At 40.8% G+C, this 14,012-nt stretch overlaps 1 long non-coding RNA gene across 2 annotated transcripts; it reads right to left on the reverse strand.

Moving 5' to 3' along the window:
- Window positions 1-2,303: 2,303 nt before the first annotated feature.
- Window positions 2,304-10,841, reverse strand: LOC102155544. Of its 2 annotated transcripts, XR_005355258.1 has the most exons (4): window positions 10,731-10,832; window positions 9,971-10,046; window positions 4,468-4,606; window positions 2,304-2,502 (listed from the first exon to the last, which is right to left on the reverse strand). It is a non-coding gene; the product is annotated as an uncharacterized LOC102155544 (long non-coding RNA). The 2 variants fall into 2 exon arrangements; XR_005355257.1 differs by lacking the exon at window positions 9,971-10,046 and having other exon boundaries at window positions 10,731-10,841.
- Between the last annotated feature and the right edge of the window lie 3,171 nt (window positions 10,842-14,012).

A 14,012-nucleotide genomic window follows, 5' to 3' on the forward strand; every position in this document is an offset into this window, starting at 1 on the left:
ATTAATTTTGCATTGTCAATATTCGTGCTTCTTAAATTATTCTCTGAAATCATAACCCCCACCATTATGGAAATGGGTTTAATGTTTACTTCGAGTCCTTTCATATGCTTCTTCCCCTTCCTGCATTCTCTATTCTGGTTTATCTTTTGATTGGATGGATTTTGTTACTACTGTTTTTTTAAGATAAGCTCATAAATGTTGTATTCCCTCAGGTTGAAGCTGTCTTCTGTTCCCTTATATGTTCATAATGATCTAGAAAAGCATTCAAGTCCGGATCTTACTTTCGCACTTGGAACTCTTATTACTGCTCTGCTACTAATTGACTAGATACTGTTGTTAGAAACTCTGATATAGCCTTATATTCTCCCAATATGTTACTTGCTTTGTTTGCTTGTTTGTTTATTTGCCTGAATGCCATTACAACTCTTTGTTTATACTTAAAGTCCAGTAACTTAACCAGAAAGTGTCTGAAGCATTCTGGAGCATTCTGTGTCTTCTGGATCTACAGACTGAAATCTAACTTAGTTCAGGAAAAAAATTCTTTTATCTAAATTATTTCTTAAGTTTCCTTTTCTGTTTGCTTCTTCAAAATTGCCATTTGGATTATTAATTTATCCAATTATTTACCTGCACTACACCAGACGCTCTGCTGGGTGTTGGGGATCAGTAATGTGTACTAAAAGAGTAGACTAGAATTCCAGGGAAATCTCCTGTGTCAGTCTTTCCTACCTGTTTAGCGGTATTGAGTTTTCTTTTTGTTGTTTTCACATCTCTATGTTTTGTTTTGTTTTTTAAGTTATCTTGTATTTCCTTCTTGCTCTGAAAGGCTCACTTTTCATGTCTTTATTATTCTCTCTGCTGTGATAGTTATATCATTCATGCCCTCTTGGAGATTCTTTTCAAAGTGTATTTCCTTTTTAGCTTCTAGCTAGAGTACATAGAGTAGTATTTGTCATAAGTATTCTTCTTTTTCCTGGAAAGCTTCTTTTCACATAGGTTCTTCTTTTGCATTTTGCTTGTTATGTCTGATTTTGTCCTTTTTGAAAATAACATTCAGGTTCCACCTTCTCTTCTTTATATTTACTGCTACTCTTTGCTCAAAAATGTTTGTGGGACCGGGGAGGACACAGTGTCCCTGGCAGCCTCAGTCCAGGTATGTAATTCAAAACAACACCGTGCTCATATTTCTCAGCAAATCTGCTCTGTGTCTGTGTAAGGGCATAATTTCCCTCTCCAGGATGAGCACGTCTTCCAGGCAGGACTTGAAAAGGCTCAGAGTGAAATATGGCCCTCTTACTGATTACTTCTTTGTTCAACTGACTCAGGTCAGCAATTGCAAACCAGATCATGTTTTCTGTCTTTTTTTCACACCTGTCTCACTTCTAATCCATTTCTGGATAGGAGAAAGTAAGTCTTGCAGCCCCCCTTCCCTTCTAGCTCTATGTTAAGAAAATAAATGCCCATCAACATTTACCCCCTTTCCTGTGATCTGCTCATGACCCAAGTACTTGTCTTTCATGTAAGGGATTGCCAGTTGGCTACTTAAGGATTTTGTTTCACTTACTTTTAGAGCCATCTATAACCTGCCTGAGATGTAGAATTTATTTGGTCAAAACATCACTGCGTACAATAGATATTCATCATATTCTGTGGTTGAGCCCCAGTCAAGTTTCATCAGATATGGAACTTGGCTGTCTGCTTTTCTTCTTGTTTGTACCTGGGGCAGGGTCTGGCAAAGGGAGTGAAGCAAGTATAACTTTGCACCACTATCTCTCAGAAGTCTCAGAGCAAATTATATTCTTGCTATTTTTAAGTACTATTCTTTATTGTGGTCTTAAAAATTCCTTTTGTGATTTTTTTAAAACTTTTTTTTGTACCTTTACTAGATTTGCACGTCTCCCTCTCTCCCTCCCTCCCTATCTCACTCTCGGCCTGACAATATCATATTACCTTAGAAATGGTTTCCTCCTTTAAATAGCCTCCACCTTGCCTTTCCCAGTGTGCTGCAAGACCCCCTAAGGTCCATAATGAACGGAGTGGCTATGGAGAAGTGATAACCTCTATTTCCTGTTCACCTTCTCACAGGCGGTTAAGCTTAAATGTGTGCTATAAAATCTCTTCAACCAACAAGCCCAACCATTTATCACTTATAGTCTTAACTACCTCTGCTTCTTGGATATCTTAACTCCCCAAAGGACTGTCAATTTAACCATAACTACCTAACAACTGCCAAGCCTCACTTTATGAGCTGCTCTTGAGAGTTTAGCTATTTAAGGCTGATTTTTAAAAATTTTTATTGGCACTTCATGGCATTTGCTTGATTTACAGTGTTGTAAATAACCACAAATTAGGAACATTTCTTTTCTTTTAAGGTATAAGCACAGATTAAAATGGATTCTGATCATCTTTCTCCATATACTTAACTCCTTGCCGAGTCATTCTTCCAAGTTTGCCCAACTCAGAAAGGTGAAATGTGGTCAGTTCTAGATGGGGAGGAGGTGTCTGTGGAAAGGCAGAGTGGATTCATTAAGATGCAACCCTACTTTTCCTTACCCTAAGCTGCCAGGGGCCACTTCTCCACCAGCCCTGGTGTATTTTTAAAGACAGTCTTTGATGAGACCCATGGCTTCATATATGCCATGGAGCACCCACTTTTGCAAAGTGGGAGAAATCCAGTAGTCAAAAAAGAGACATTGAATATCATTTAGCCATAAAGCAGAATCAAATTTTGACACATGCTGCAACATAGACGGACCTTGAAGACATAACGCTAAGTGACATAAGCCAAACACTAAAGGATAAATATTGTATGATTCCACCTAACTGAGGTACCTAGAATGATGAATTCATAGAGATAGAAAGTAAAGTTTAGCAGGGGCTGGGGAGGGACAGTGGACAGTTATTGCTTAATGGGAGTTTCCCAGAGTTTCTTTCTGGGAGTAATGAAATGTTGGCAATAGAGGGTGGTGATGGTTGTACAACACTGTGAATGTACTTAAGGCCACTTAATTGTACACTTAAAAATGATATTTATGTGGCTTCTTAAAAAAGCTATATATTACTTTTTAAAGATTGTATTTATTTATTCATGAGAGATACACAGAGAGGCAGAGATATAGGCAAAGGGAGAAGCAGGTTCTCTGCAGGGAGCCTGATGTGGGACTCAATCCCAAGATCCTGGGATCACAGGACCTGAGCCAAAAGAGATGCTCAACCACTGAGCCACCCAGGTGCCCCTATATATTACTTTTTAAAAGGAGATCAGAAAGAAGTAACTTCAGGACTTTTACTTCCTCCACATTTACCTCTTCTGGGTGAACCTGAGTAAATGCACGTCATTAGGGTCCTGCCCCAGAATCTTTTCTCCTCATGCAGAATAGGAGGCCCTTTGACTATGTCCAGGTGGATCCCTCTCCACCAGGCTTCTCCTCATGTCTCTGTTCCTGGACCTCCCTCTTGGGGGTCCACCTTGATTTCTCCCTCTGACCCCTCTCCTCAGAACAATCCAACCCCAGGGCCCTTGGCCTCGCTTACAGGCTGTGACACTCCCAGCAGCAGTCCTCCCAGCCCTGAAGGTGAGTGTGACAATTCCCACCAACACTAGCTGAGACTTAACAAAAGCATGTTCCCAGACCTGGGCAGGCACCGCCAGGGTCTCCTGTCCCTCTCTGGCTCCCTCCAGAGGACTCACTGAGCCATGGTGGCCAGGAAACAGCAGCCTCTGTAGGCAGTGGGCTAGGGAGCCTGGAATCAAAGTTCCAAATTGCCTATTGGGCTGGGGCTGCTCACAGGGTGACCTCCTGCCCTGGCCTAACCAACCACCTCCCACCAGGTGGCCGGTTTGCTGTGGTTTCCCTACAGAGCAGGGGGCAGGCACAGGCACCTGGCAAGGGCAGGGCCCTTCAGGAGCAGCTGCCTGGTTGAATCAGCAAAAATGGAGAAGGCCCTGAACAGTGTTTCAGGAAGGATCACTCCTCTTTCTAAAATGCTCAAGAGGCAGGGGCAGATCCTGCTGAAAACACACAAACCAAGCCAGGGGCAAATCGTTGGAGTAGAAAAGACAGTGAGCCAAAAACCACCCATTCATATACAAAATGGCAGTGACCAGGACAAGGGTGGGCAGGGTCAGGGACCCACAGAGAAGCCAAAGTGAAACCAAACTTGGGAAGAAATCCTCATTAATTGAGGAAACTGGTCATTAGGTGAATTGATGTTTGGTAAATTTGCTTTCAGGTAATAGGAGTCTCTACCCAATGACTCCCAGTTAGAACCAATGCTGGTTCATATAAAGCTAATTTTCAGATCTCTCCGAAAATAAGTATTTGTCACATAGACAAAAGCAAGGGACTGAGATAACATGCCAATATGTATACTGGATATATTTAACTTATTTTACGTAGTCACAACAGACAATTCCAGGTTCTGGGGAATATATGAAATAGAGCTGAATTGCATTTATCTGCTTACATTTGTTAAGAATCATCAGAGGAACTTGCATGTGAGCAGGTAACAGTGGCAAAAACCAGAGTGGCAGAGCTTCTGAGGCAGGGGCTGGCTGGTGCAGCCACAAATGTGCTGGCGCATAGAGGGGGACTGCCTTATTAGCCTAAGAAAAACATCATTAGGAAGGAAATCTGCTACTGAAAACTCTACCATCGTATATCATGCACCCCCAAAGCCAAATACATTGGAAGCTTTTTGTTTATCCACTGTCTGGAATTGGAGACTGACCAATGGAGAAACAGCCTCAGCTTCGAGCTGGCTCATTAGGACCTTTCAGAAAGGAGCCAGTGGATTTAGCATCTCATCCCAGAGGGAAGGCTCCTGATCACGTTAAACCAGAACGGAGCTGACTGCTTCCTGCACTGCCCTCCTAGCTTAATGTGTAGCTGGAATTACATTTCACTCTTCTGCCATTATTGTCATCAGAAATACTCTAGACAAGCTCACGATTTCTCTAACCGGGCCGCACACTTTTGTTTTACATTCTAACTCCTCTTTAATTAATTCTTTTCCCTTTCTGGTGTAGGTAGCTACTTGGTAATTTGTCTCTGAGTTGAAGTCAGTGCTCCAATACTAAAAGCAAACTCAAAACACACACACACACACACACACACACACTCCAACACCCCGATGTGAAAACTTCTTTTTGGAAACAGCTCTTTATAGTATTTGAATAGCTCACAGAATGAAATTGACATGGCCGTGTTGTGTTTTAATACGGTTTTCCTGTTGAATCTACAAGGGCTGGACTGCACCCTCGTTGGTAGGTGGAGTCTCACTGGAAAGACAGAGCGATTCCTGGGCCAGCTCTTTTGGGAAAGAAGCTGGAACTTCAAAAAGGAAATTGGAACCAAGAACAAGGACCTAGGTAGGTGTGAAATAGGGTTCAGCTTTTCCTGGTCTGGACATCACAATGTCTAAGGTCAGTGGGGGAGGGGAAACCCACTCCTGAATGGTGGTTGTTAAATAGGGCAGTTTTGAACTGACACCTAGAAAAGAAGGTCTCAAAACAAGGCTGGATTTGCTAGTCAGGTTTCCCACCAGCGCCCGTGACTTTTGGGCGGCGCGCTCAGTAGAGGTATCACAGGGTGAACTGCCTCTTTCAGTATGTTCTATGCCGATTTCCCTCGGGTTTTCCTCTGTGATTAAAGAATTTTTCACAGGATGTTGAGGAAACACCTCTTTGCCATTGTTTAGGTCTGAGTGTCTTAAGGATTCAGTGAGTGAGTCCATGAGGCCAGCATGACCCTCCAGAGAAGGATCTGCAGCAGGGACAGGCTTAGGATTTCTCTCAAAAAAGTGAGTCCCATTCCAACATCAATTGAAGAGTATTTGGGTCTTAATTCGTTATGGAAGTTGATGCTTCTATTGCCTTTTCATGCCCAATTCACATAATCATCTCCTTCTTCCTTCCCACATTGCAGACAGTTACTAATTTTTGCTGCCCACTTGGCTGGCTGAGTCAGAAGAACAAAGAACTCTTGATCTTGGGGTCATGGGTTTGAGTCCCACTTGGGTATAGAGATTACCAAAATTAAATAAATAAATAAATGTAAAAAACAAGAGGAGGAGGAGGAAGAAGAAGAAATCAGGTCCTGTTCTAGCCAGGTACCACTCCAAACCATCCCCAACACACAGAGTCTGCTATTAGGGGTATACTGCCACAGGGTGGTGCAGTAATTTAACTTTTTGTTCAAAACAGTAGTTTTACAACCCTGGTCAGGACCAGCTGCATCAAAATGAACTGACATAATTTTTTTAAATTACAGATTCTCAGGGTGCCTGGGTGGCTCAGTTGATTAAGCATCTGCCTTTGGCTCAGGTCATGATCCTGAGGTCCTGGGATCGAGCCCTGAGCTGGGCTCCCCACTCAGTGGAAAGCCTGCTTCTCCCACTCTCTCTGCATGATATCCCCTCTGCTTGTGCGTGCTCTCTCTCTCTCTCTATCTCTCTCTCTCTCTGTCAAAAAAAATAAATATCTTTAAAAAAAATAAATTACGGGTTCTCAGGTTCTGTCCTAGACCTACTCAATAAAAGTCTGAGGACACGGCTCATAAATTTTTGTTTGTTTAACAGTTTTCAGGTGAATCTGTTTCACAACTGGTTTTTAGAATTCCTGATACAAACTATGATACACATTTATATTTTGTTCAAGATCCAACTTTTTAAAAAATTAATCAAAGATTCCTTGGCTTTGTAATAAATACTCCAGCTTATGTTTTAGCAAAATATAAAACTCTTTACTAGGTTTACAAAGATGGCTTCTAAAACTATTTTCTTCTCTCAGAATATTTTCCCCCCTTTCCTCTTGAGTTTGTGACATGTTTTTTTTAAGCTTCTCTTCCATGTTATTAAGTTGATATTCCAAAAGAGCAATTCAGACCTTTTATTTCATTTTGTATTTCATAACATTCCTTCTTTATGCCATTTTAGCTTTTTAAGAAAATCTTAGCTTGAGGTACCTGGGTGGCTCAATGATTAGTATCTGCCTTCAGCTCAGGGCATGTCCCTGGGTCCTGGGATCCAGTCCCAAATTGAGTCCCACATCAGGCTCACTGCAGTCTGTTTCTCCCTCTGTCTATGCCTTTGTCTTTATGTGTGTGTATCTTTCATGAATAAATTAATTAATTAAAATAAAATAAATCTTAGCTTGATGACTGATTTCAGTCCCATTTCATAAAGCCCATGTTTTTAAAAATTTGCCTGAGTCCATAGCAGATGCTGCCTAAATACGACTTCCTTTTCCTGCAATAAATCTTTTATAAAATGATGTTCCCTCTGCCTTCTGAGTACTGTTTTCCTTCTTGTGTTGGAGAATTTCTTCCTAGGCCTGTATGAGTCAGAGTTCAATCAGGAAAGCATCAACACCCTGGATATTTTAAACAGGGAAATTATAGACAGGCAGCGGCTGCAAGGGTGGGAAAGGCGATGAGAGCCCAGGCGCTGCTGGGGGGGTGGGGGCGGGAGGGGGCAGGAGGGGGCGGAGCCAGGCTCCTTGGCGGTGGCTGCATCTGCATCTGCATGGGGACGGGTGCTGTGACCACAAAGGGAGAGGAAGACCTGTCCTGTGGAGGATGGAGCCCTAGGGGCACTGCAGAAAAGGAGCATCCTAGCCTCTTCCCTGCCCCCAGCCTCTGGTCTGGGGTCCCTGGCCGGTGTCTCTAGAGAGCAAGAATGCCTTAGATACCGAGCTCTCCAGGGGCCAGGAGCTGCGAGCCAGCAGGAAGAAATGCCCTCTGCATTGCTGCTGCTTCTGTTTCCTTTCCACTGTGTATTGAACAAGGAAGGTCCTATATGGGCCTAGTATCTATGCCAAAAGGATTTCTCCCAGCCGGGGTCTCACAGGGCAAGCTGGTGCGCTCACTCCCTGGGGGCCGCACACAAGATCTGGAGCCCCACTGGCAGTGGCTCTCCTGCCTGCTTCCAGCGAGGCTGCTCTCCAGCGCCTGTGCTTCCCCCCCCACCCCACCCAGGGGGGCTGCCTCTCCAGGACCAGCCTCCATCCGCCTCCACAGTCTCCCAGCCCAGACAGACTCTTCCCTTGGCCTTCTGCCTGCTGCTGCCTGAGAAACCTTCTAAGGCCTACTGCAGGCCATGGTGTGCTATGGCTTCCAGAGCCACACACTCTCTCTTGACCCAGCTCCTGAGAGGTAATATGTTGACAGAAGACCCTTTCAGCTTCTGCAGTGGCCTCCTCTCCCTACGTTGCTGGCCAAGTTCCCACGCTTTACAATAGCTGCTACTGTCTGGGGCTGGGGGCCAAACCTTCTTCATGCTGGCCAAGAGTAGGGTGACAAGGGCGCCCTTCTCTGGCCACCTCTCCTTGCCCATGGACTCAGGATGTTCATGGAGTTTGAGATCCTCCTTATTCACTTTCTGCAAGGGACTCCATGATGTGCCAAGGACACAAAATGGACAGAACCAAAGTTCTTCCCAGTAAGAAGCAGGAAAACAAAGAGGAAGAGAAAGAGCACAACAGGGATGGGCAGAGTTGCAGAGGATGCAGGTAGGAGAGGCACCTTGCCTGGCTTGGAGGAGTACTGGTCAGGGAAAGTTCTAGAGTGCAGACTTTGGACGGGAAACCTGAGGAAGATCACAGAAGTGGGGGGGCTACTGCTGGACAAAGGAGGCACAGGGGAAGGAGGGCCTCTAAGGTAGAGGGCAGAGCATGAAGACAGGCCTGAAAGTGGAAGAAAGGTAGGCGTGAGGTCAGGACTGTGGGAAGATAGAGGTGTGGAGAGTTGAACAGGTGGGGAGCCTTCTGATGGATGGTTCCAGAGAAACTACAGCACTCAGTGCTTATTGGATGTGAGATGCCAGGGAGAGTAGTAACTGGAGCAACACAGGCCCTGCTGGCTTGAGAGACTGGAAGAATAAAAGAAAGACAGAGGTAGCAAACATGGCATGGAAACCAGGTCAGTGGGATTGGGAAGGAATATTTCATTTCTTTCTTTCTTTCTTTCTTTCTTTCTTTCTTTCTTTCTTTCTTTCTTTCTTCTTTCTTTCTTTTTTTTTTTTTTTTACCTGATGAGTCTGAGACACTTGTGGAAAATCTGCTTAAACTATATGGCTCTGGAGCCTACAAATTGTAAGAGTGCTTGTTGATCTAGGTAATATTGACGTTCCAACTAACAAGATTATGTTACCATATAAACTCTGCAACGAATGATACAAGTGGCAAAGAATCCTGAAAATGCTCTATTTGGATATGATTCCAGATGTCGTTTCCACGACCATGAGAGGGACACAGGTCAATTTTAAAGATGATAACTTTTACTAGAGTGAGCCTTGTAGTGACACCTATTCAAAGTTTCACAGGTCAGCAGATCCACCTCGAGTCAGAAGACAGATTTAAAACACATTGAGAGGAGGACAGAAGCGTCAGCCACACGCACAGTAGTCCTTCGTGAAGCTGGTTGGTTTCTCAGGAAGCTCTGCCTCACAATTACTGAGCAGGACAAATAAGACTATCTCCCTGAGCAAACATGGCCAAGTCAGGAACTGTAAAATTTGGTCTCTATCAAAAAAGTCCCTGGAGAGCCTGAAACTCATTTAGAGCTGTTTCATAGACAACCTGCTCGAGGAACAGGACTGGTTTCGTACAGCACCTTTAAAATAACAACTTTCCATTAAGCTGTGAACATTAAGGAAAACATTTCTCACAAATAGTTTTTAACCAACTCCAACAGAGCGTTGCCTTATACAGCTGCCCTGACTGAAACACTGCTTTCGTTCTATGAGGAGCTTTAGGACCTCCTGCAGACATGAACATGCTCTCAGGGCATAGCTCTTTGCAGCTTTTCTAGGAGCAAAATGGAGTGGGAATTCTCCACATTATTTGTAATGTGAAATATTCTCTGGCTCTGTGATGTAAAAATACATACCAGAATGTAAGTGACAGCAAGGTGAATAGGGATTTACTATTGAATTTCATTCTTTCTTTAAAAAAAAAATTGCAAGCACTTACTAGATGCCAGGTGCCATTATAGGTACTAGAGATAAGAAGCTCACTTATAAGGTCTCTCTGTTCTCATCAAGCTCACCTTCAAAGGTGGAGAGAAAGAGAGTAAAAAAGAAAACATATAAATGAACAAAATAATTTCAGCTTGTGGTGAGCGGTATGAAGAACTATAAACAGAGGGTTTGTGGAAGAATGTGAGGAGTTGGGGCAGGGTGTGCAATTAGAAGAGTATCGGGAATGTTTAGTTTATACATTTCATGGAAGAGAGTAATATTTCATGTCATGTGAAAATCACAAAAAAATTTCAAATTTTAGCACCCATAAATGAAGTTGTATTGGAGCATAGCCATGTTTATGTATTGTCTATCAGTAATTTGTACTATGTTGTTAAAGTTGAGTCATTGCAAAGCAGAAATATTTACTATGTGGTTCTTTATAAAAATAGTTGTCTGATCTGTTCTAGTTTTAGGAAAATATGAAGGAAATGTTAAGAATGCAGATTCTTAAACATTAAAATTAAGAGTGTTGTGTCTCTTAGTGTTACATTATGAATAGTACAAAACATGAGGAAATATTTTCTCAGTATTTGGAAACTATTATCCAATTCAACAAAGAAATCTCTCACATTGTTACTAAACAAGTGAAGTTCTGGCATACTTCTGTGTTGCTTCACTTTCTTCTTAAGCAAGATAAACAAAATCAAGATCAATCAACATGAATGATGTCAGTGATTCCTTTGCTAAATCATACAGTAATCAAGCATTACCTCTAGCCTGATTTTGTGATGATATTACTGGAAATGGTCCAAAACCTTATAGTAGAGGAATGACATCAGGGAAGACAGTCGAATAGGAATCTCCAGAAATCCATCTCTCCGTCTAGACAACAATTGTTCTGTTAGAATCCATCTGATGTAACTATTTTAGAACTCTACAATCTATTTAAAGGCCTGCAGCTTCCAGGGGAAAGTTTGGTCTATAAATTGAGACTAACTTTAGTCAATCTCAACAATTAGCATAGGAGTGGCTATGCAACCCCCAACCCTATGGCGGCATCCATGCCAACATTCCTGAAGCAACTTCTGGGAGCCAGGGTAGTCAAAAAAGGACCTTGTCCCTCAAATATTTGGAATCTGTATTCTGATCATTGATTGCTGCTTCTGATTGCAGAGGGCAGCGCAGACCATAGGTGGGCTGCCACTGTTGGAAGTGCCATCCACTTGCTGAAGTGACTTCCAAGGAATTTAAAGAAGCCAAGTTTATTCATAATTCTTTTCATTTTTCCATTTTTTTCCATTTGGGAACCAAACACTTAGGATTAAGACATTCAAAAGCAACCACTATGTGCAGCAATTTATAAAGTCACCGCATACGCTCAGGGAAAGATATAGGCTCTGAAAAAAAAAAAAAAAACTAAGATCTTAAATGTATACTTCTGCCTGCTTCCCAGAAACGAAACACCCCATAATAATTTTTTAATAGCAAACCCTTGTGATAGGGAAGCATCTGATTTTCACATTTATCATATTATAATATTCCAGTTTTAAACAAAAAAATCACAAGATATTAAAAAGAAAGCAGAAAAATAGATCCCATTTAAAGGAAAAATATACTCTTTTTTTCCTTTAAATCTGGAAGATCAGATGACAGACTTACTAGACAAAGACTTCAAAACAACTATCTTAAAATTCTCAACAGGCTAAAGACAAATTCAAGAAAATAATGTATGACAAAACAAAATGGAAACATAAGTGGAGATTGAAAACATGGAGGAAAAACAGAGATTTTTAGTTGAAAATTACATAAGTAAAATGAAAAATTCTTGAGGAATTCAAAAGATTTAAGCGGACAGAAGAAAGATTAGTGAATGTAAAGATAAACAACTGAAATATTAAATTTGAGAAACACAAAGAAAAAAAATTGAAGAAAAGTCAACAGAGTGCAGGGAACCTGTAGGATACCATCAAGCAGACAAACATATGCATTGTGGGTGTCTTAGAAATAGAAGAGAGAAAGGGGCACAGAGATTTTCTGAAGAAATAATGCCCCACAACTTCCTGAATATGCAAGATACAAATCTACAAATCCAAGAAGCTTATAAATTACAGGTTCTATCATCATAAAGAGACACCCACAGAAATACATTACAATCAAAGAGAATCTTGAAGATTCAAGAGAGAAATGACTTGTCACATACAAGAAATCCTCAGTAAGATTTTAAGCAGATGTCTCATCAGAAACTTGAGAGCCAGAAGGCAGTGGAATGGTATATTCAACGTGATAAAAGAAAAAAATTTTCAACTGAGAATTTTATCTAGCATAACTGTCCTTCAAAATATGAGGGAGAAATTCACAAACTCCTAGATAAACAAAGCTAAAGGAACTCATTACCACCAGATCTGCCTTACAAGAAATGTGAAAGAGAGTCCTTTATGTTGAAATAAAGGGATGTTAGACAGTATCTAGGAATCATATGAGGAAATAAAGATCTCCAAAAAAAGGAAATACAAGGACAATCATCAAAGTTAGTTGTATCAGGGACACCTGAGTGGCTCAGCAGTTGAGCATCTGCCTTCAGCTCAGGGCATGATCCCACGGTCTTGGGATCGAGTCCCACATCGGGCTCCTTGCATGGAGCCTGCTTCTCTCTCTGTCTTTGTCTCTTCCTGCCTCTCTCTGTGTGTCTCTCATGAATAAATAAATAAAATCTTTAAAAAAAAAGTTGTAATTTTGGTTTGTAATCTCACTTTTTAACTTCCACCTGATTAAAAAAACAAATTCATTTTAAAAATTATTAGTCTATGTTTTGGGATTTTTACAAACATTTTATTTATTTATTTATTTATTTATTTATTTATTTATCTATCTATCTATCTATCTATCTATTAGAGAGAGAGAGAGAAAGCATGAGCAGCAGGGGCAGAGTTGGTGAGGAGGGGAGAAGGATAGAGGGAACGGGAGAAGCAAACTCCCTTGCTGAGCAAGGAGCCCAATGTAGGGCTCAGTCCCAGGACCCTGTGATCATGACCTGAGCCAAAGGCAGACACTTAACTGACTGAGTTACCCAGGTCCCCCTAGTCTGTTTTGGGGCTTACAATGTATAAAGATGCAATTTGTGATATCAATAAGTTGATGGGATAGGGACAGAGTTATAGAATAACAGAGTTTTTATATGCTGTTGAAATTAAGCTAGTATAATATCAAATTAGAGTATTATAACTTTAGGACATTAAATGTAAAGCCCATGATAGCCATGTAGAAAGTAGCCATAGAACATACACTAAAGAAAATGAAAAAGAAATTTAAACATTTTACTGCAAAAAAAAAAAAGTCAACTAAATACAAAGGGAAACAGTAATGAAGAGAATGAGAGACAAAGAAAGCCATAAGGTATAAAGAAAACAAATGACAAAAATGGCAAAATTAAGTCCTTCTTATCAGTAATTTCTATAAATGTAAATGGACTAATCTGTCCAATCAAAAGATAGAGATCAGCAAAATGGGTTAAAAAATATATATGAACTAACTATATGCATTATCTCACTTTAGATCCAAAAACACAAACAGATTAAAAGTGAGAAGATGTAAAAAGATGTTTTATGCAAATAGAACTAAAAGAAAGCTGGATGGCTTTACCAACACCAAGCAAAATAGAAATTAAGTTTAAAAAGTTAACAGAAGATAAAGAAGGAAATTATATACTAATAAAAAGCTCAGTACAAGAAGATATAGCAATTATAAACATTAATGCACCTAATAACAAATCTTCAAAATATATGAGGCAAAATTTGACAGAATTGAAGAAATAGACAGTTTTACAATAATAACTGGAGATTTAAATATCCCACTCCCAATAATAGAACAACCAGACAGAAGTAGTAAGAAAATTGAGAACTTAAACAGCACAATAAACCAACTAGATCTAATAGATATATGCTTAACAATTCACCCAACAACAGAAAAATGCACATTCTTCTCAAATGCACATGGGACAATCCTCGAAATAGAACATATGTTAGTTCACAAAACAAGTCTCATAGATTTAAAAA

Source organism: Canis lupus, chromosome 2 (genome assembly GCF_011100685.1).
Source record: "Canis lupus familiaris isolate Mischka breed German Shepherd chromosome 2, alternate assembly UU_Cfam_GSD_1.0, whole genome shotgun sequence".
Taxonomy (NCBI): Eukaryota; Metazoa; Chordata; class Mammalia; order Carnivora; family Canidae; genus Canis; species Canis lupus.